The sequence below is a fragment of the Puma concolor genome, chromosome B1, assembly GCF_028749965.1.
Source record: "Puma concolor isolate L17-30 chromosome B1, mPumCon1.1.hap2, whole genome shotgun sequence".
Lineage (NCBI taxonomy): Eukaryota > Metazoa > Chordata > Mammalia > Carnivora > Felidae > Puma > Puma concolor.
In genome coordinates, this window is record NC_141670.1 from 119,757,661 (window position 1) to 119,763,879 (window position 6,219).

Consider the following 6,219-nt stretch of genomic DNA (forward strand, 5'->3'; position numbering starts at 1 on the left):
AAAGCCTCCTGTATCTGAGTTCTTAATTAACTATCACAGTGCATCCGGCAAGTTCTCAATACATATTGGCTAAATAACTGAGTAAAGGAATGAAAGAAAAAAGTAAGGGAAAAGAGAGAGAGAAAGAGAAATGGAGGAGGGGGAAGGTCTTGAAACACTTTCTTCACTTGGCTTCCTGGAGTACTTCTTTTATTTTTTTCCTTCTGCTTTGCTATATGTGCCTTTTTAGTTTCCTATGATGGTTTCTTTTCTCTATCCAATTTTCTTTCTTTTCTCTCTCTCTAAACATTGGAGTCATTAAGACTTAGTCCTCAGTCATGGATTTTTTTTCTATGCAGAGCCAATTCCTAAAAATCATTTCAAATTGCATGACTTTATTATACCAATAATCCTATCCACCCATCCAGTAGATTTCTAAACTGAAGTGCTTTCCTAAACTCTGAATTCATATCCTTAACTTTCTACTTGATCTCCTAAGTAGATACCAAATAGCTATGTCAACGTTAACTTTTACCAAACAGAACTCTTGATTCATATACCCTGCCTCCTGATCTCCTCTTTTCTCAATCTTCCCTATATCTACCAATAATACCACCTTTACAGTTTTTCAAACTAAAGTTTGAAGACATTATATTTCTTTTATTTTATTGCATTAGTTATACAATCCATGTTAGTTTTACATTCAAAAGAGATCCCAAATTTCATCATTTTTCACCTTGTCCATGGTGCCACTGTAACTTGTTCAACTTGCTCTTCTCTTGCCTAGATTACTGAAATAGTCTCATGACAGTATTCCTGCCTCAACTTTGCCCCTTGTTTCAGTCAGAGTCCAACTAGACAAACAAGTCACTCTAGAGATTTCCCCACCCATAGGCTGGGATTCAAAAAGAAGAGGCATGGCTTGCTCTCTCTCTCTTCTGCCATCTTGGTTCCGTGTTCCCTGTACAAAATGCCTGGTGAAGCCACAGAAACCATCCCTAATGGAGAGCAGGAGTTGCCATGGTCTTAGGCTGAGATAGGATCTGGAACAGAATCTGACAGTGATGAATCAGTATCAGAGCTTGAGGAACAGAATTCCACACAGCCAACCACACAATAAGCCCAGCTGGCAGCAACAGCTGAAATCAATGAAGAACCAGTCAGTAAAGCAAAACAGAGCTGGAGTGAAAAGAAGGCACAGAAGGCTATGTCCAAACTGGGTCTTTGACAGGTTGCAGGGGTTACAAGAGCCACTATCTGGAAATCTAAGAAAACCCTCTTTGTCATCACAAAACCAGACGTCCATAAAAGCCCAGTTTCAGTTACCTACATTGTTTTGGGGGAAGCCAAGATCAAGGATTTATCTCAGCAGGCACAACTAGAAACTGCTGAGAAATTCAGAATTCAAGGAAAAACTGTCTCAAAAATTCAAGAAAACACACAGACTCCACCTGAACAAGAGGAGAGTGAAGAGGAAGAAGTTGATGAAAGAGATGTAGAGGTCAAGGACATAGAATTGGTCATGTCACAAGCAAATGTGTCAAGAGCAAAGGCAGTCCAGTCCCTGAAAAAAAAAAAAAAAAACCAGTAATGTTATTGTAAACATTTTTATGGAATTGACAATGTAACCATCTGAAAACGAGGACCTTTTTTGGTGTTTGAAAAGAATAACTGCAGCTTGTTTTGAAATTTGTACTGTTTCTATCATTAACGAAACTGTCTTCTTGTTAGATGGAAAAAAAGGAGGCATAACCAGAGCACAAAACTATACTCACTACTGATGCCAGTGAAAGCAGAACCACCATAATTCTCTCAACTCATAGTAAGTGATGAGAGAACGAAGATTGAAAAAATGGCCTGGCTTCTCTCTTCCCTCCACCGTCAGTGTCTCACCCAGCTGTATCATTAAAAAACCCTAGAAAATACAGCACCAGGGCTGTATTCCTCCCATTCTTCCATTGATACAGAACAGGACTTGAGAAAGGAGAGAATGGATATGAAAACAGTTGAGTCAAGGGACAATGACCTCTGCCCCTTACTGCACCCCACTGTAGCTTTATGTCCCCCTAAAGCAAGAGTGAGCCATTTGAAATGGAACACATATCCTGCCAAATGCCTAGTCCCAACCTCCCAATGGCTTTACATCATACTCTAAATAAACTACCAAGTTCTTATCATGACCTATAATGCTTCATGTGACTAGCCATTACTGCTCCAATTTCTTCCTGCTTCTCTCCTTTGCTTCACCTCATTTCAGCATGGAGCCTTTCTTGCATTTCATTGAGTATGGCTAGCACAACTTCTTCTTCATATTTTCCATCTGTTTGGTAAATTATTCCCCTTGTTTACTAGGTTTGTTCTAGCTTCAGTTAGGCCTGTGCTCAAATTGTTACCTCCCCACAGAGGACTTCTCTGATCCCTTTTCTAAAAGATTGACTTACCCATTAATTTATGTCTCCTTACCCTGCTTTATTTTTCTTCTTAACACTATCACACCTCACAATGTTGGGGAACATCATCAAAAAGATGTGACTGCCAAATATAACTGGGTGGGTCCTTGCACTTAGTCTCCTGACTCCCTTGCCTGTCCTTGGAAAGTGGGTTTCACTAGCGTTTTCTGCTCCCAGATACTCTTCCAAGGACATAGGCTTGAGATAGGGATGTGGTGTTGAGAACACCTGCCCAATGTATGTGACTGAACCCATTAGGGCCTCTATTTAAACTTTCAAGATTTGACAGGTGGTTGTGGGGGCCCATTCATCTTGCTGCTGCCCAACATAAGCCATGTACATAAGTTACTTTTGCTTATTAAAGCTTCCACTTCCTAATCTAGAGTGCCTGCCTCTTTCTTTGGTTTCTCCCTGCCCTCTGAGTATGGGGGCCAGTTTTGAGTATACCTGCAAAGATCCTGATAGGGCTGTGAACCAACACACAATAAATGGAATTCATATTTAATTAGTGTTTTCCTTCCTTTCTGGAAGATAATCTTCCTAAAGGTAATGCCTTCACTTGTTTATAAGCATTTCCACAGTGCTTAAATAAGTGTCCAGCAAATAACAGGAAATCAATAGATATTTGTTGAATAAAGGAACAGAAATAAACTTCTTATATTACTTCTACATGAATTTTTTGTCTGCACTTTCACTATTGGTCGTAACCCAACAGTTTCTTTTGAAGTGAATTTTTGGAACCCAGAACACATTTTAACAGCTCTATTGATGGTAAGACGGTGGATAGATTTTCAGATGATTCCACTCAGAGTGTGGCTACGATATAATCAATTCAAATCAAAATGAATGGAAGATCAAACAGTTATATTATTGGTATTTAAACAATAGAAATTTTGAATACCAATAATTATGAAAAGTATATTTAATGAAAGGAAACATATAAATTATCACAACACATATAATTTTGGACTTCAAGTAATGTTATATGTTATCTAGTCAAAACTTCAAGCCAAAGAGGAAATTTGCCTTTTGGAACAAACATGTGAAAAGGTCATTTATTCTGTATGTACACTTCTAATGACAAAACTAACTGCGTTGTAAAGCACCATCCCCACCAAATAAATCTGAGCAAATTCTATAATTTATATATCTCTATTACAATGTCTTTCATCATCTTAATATCTTCCAATGTTTACCACTTGCCTTCTAAATTTATTCTGGGTAAATATAATCCCCGTTTACGTAACAGTTTGCCAATTATTTAAGGGAAGCCACTATGTCCCTCCCCAAATCCTTGCTTTCTATGCTAAATATCCTAGTCCTTTCAATCCATTCTCCTACAGCTTGATTTTCAGACCTCTTCACAGGCTAATCACCCTTCTCTGTATATATTCCATCTTAATGACATCCAGGGCTGGATTTCTCTATCATTTAGCCATTGGAATATAACAGACCACCTTAGTACCCAATGGTTTAAAGGAAAAACCAGCTTCTATCCCTCATGAGTCTATATCTCAGTTGGACTTATTCTCATATGTTTGGACATTTGTGAGTCAGGTAAAAACTCTGGCAAGGTTGGCTGAGCTCCCTCACATTTCTTAATATTTGCTAGTAGTAGACAAGCTTAGGAAGCCTCAACTGGGGCAATTGGCCTCTCTTCCATATGGTCTTCATCTCCTAGTAGGCTAGATCATACTTGCACAGGTCACTGAGGGAAGCAGCACAAGGACAATTGAGACCCAAGGTCAGAACTGGCACCCATGCCATTCTACTATATTATATTGACCAACATTTGTTAAGAGTCAGCCTAGATTCAAGGGATGGGAAAGACTCCACCTCCTCATGGAAAGAGCTGCAAGGTCACCTTGCAAAGGTGGTAGATAGAGAGAAAAATTAGAACTATTTTTTGCAGTCTACTACAATTTCCTATAGTTAGACTAAGAATACGCTTTAGCATACTAGAAAAAAAACAGAAACATTAAAAAGCAGGGGCAGGGGATAGAGATAATTTGAAAGTGTTTAGTATTTAATATGTATTTTTTCATTTATTAAGATAATTACCTTGGAAATAATTAGCATTTAGTTGGGCATATTGTGTTTATTTTACAAATTATTATTGATATTTATTTTGAGTAACACATGAGAAAGAGGGCCGCCATATGCTTTTTAGTTCTTCTGGCTATAAAATGTCTTCATTCAAGCTTTTAAATGTCTTTCTTGAAATATGACACTCAAAATTTTCCTCAATTTATTATAAAGAATTGACTTGTGTGGCTACGGAGAATGAGAAGTCCCAAGATGTGCAAGTTAGCAAGCTGAAGGCACAGGACCAATTTGAGATTACAAGCCAGAGAATCAGGAGAGAAGCTGGTATAAGTTCCAGTCCTAGCATGAGTCCAAAGGCAGGAGAAGACTGGTATTCCACCTCAAAGACAATCCAGCAAAAAGAGAAAAATCTCCCTTCTTCAGCCTTTTTGTTCTATTCAGGCCTTCAATGATTTGGATGATGTCCTCCTACATTGTGGAAGACAATCTGCTTTATTCAGTCTACCAATTCAATTGTTAATCTCATCCAGAAATGCCCTTATCGGCACACCCAGAATAACATTTAATTAAATATCTGGACACCCTTGGTCCAGTTAAGTTGACAAATAACCATCAGAGGTTTATTTAGGGGAAAAGGACTACTAGGAATTATGTAAATTCACAAAATTAGAAGAGGGATGAAACCAAATGAAATTATGGATACTGGTAAAATGTCTGTGAAAGGCAGCTGCCTCTGACTCTGGTGGTGGATGAAGCTCTCGATCAGCACAGCCAACCCTCAGAAAAACAGCCAGATGTGAAGTGAGAGAGCTGAAAACAATTAGAACACATGAGGAAAAACTGAGAAATTGCAATCATGTCTCTCTCCCCACTTCCACCCTCAGTGACCTATATAATCTGCAGAAGTTGATGCCCTTTGCTGCCAAATTGCACAATTACCTGACCCCAAAACAAGCATGAGGAGATCTTTGGTAGCTCAAAAGATGCAGACCTACTCCAAAAAGACTTCACTAACTACATTCAAAAGCTGCAGGGCTGCCTGGTGCCAAACTCCCACCTTTAAATGGAATGACTAGGTGTTACTTCCTTCAGAATCTCACAGAAATTTCTCCTGTGGCCATCGTATTGTGACTTTGTTAAAATTTGTTTAAATAGAGCCCAGGGTGTTGGTGAACCAGGGTTTAATGAAGACCACAAGGGAGTCAAAATTGAGAGATTTACCACTCACAGACCCCTGGAGGAAGTACACAGTGTGCCTCAAGGGGGCCACAAAGGGACCTAAAGGCAGAGTGCCAACAGAGAGAGTCCAGTAGAACTTGGAGCACACGCTTGTACTAGGGTCCACTGGTGGAGTTCTTTTGGGGTTCCACGCCAAGGCCAGATGGATAAATTCAAACCAAAGTAAGTAAGGTTTTAGAAATCTTCCTGGGGACCTTATCTGAGGGGGGATTATAAGGAGAAGGACTTGGGAGGCAGGAGAAGCTGCTTATGTCGAAGCCATCTTAGAATATCAGAATATCAGGAACTACATCACATTTACTTGTGCCTCTTCAGGGTGTTATCTATGGCATGTGCTCACAGGAGGAGCTAGTGTTTCCGCTCAGGGCCTCTGCAGGCTCCTTCATCACACAAAATGGATGCTGAGGCAGCAATATTATGAAATAGTTTAGATGAACTCTCAACACAGCCCTAACCTGAAACTATATAAAGAACTCTAGAAAATGTTGTTTAGTTTAGCTAAGTT

General features: G+C 39.3%; 1 pseudogene; it reads left to right on the plus strand.

Moving 5' to 3' along the window:
* The first annotated feature begins 949 nt into the window (after positions 1 to 949).
* Positions 950 to 1,607, plus strand: LOC112858447 (nascent polypeptide-associated complex subunit alpha pseudogene; annotated as a pseudogene).
* The last annotated feature ends 4,612 nt before the right edge of the window (positions 1,608 to 6,219 follow it).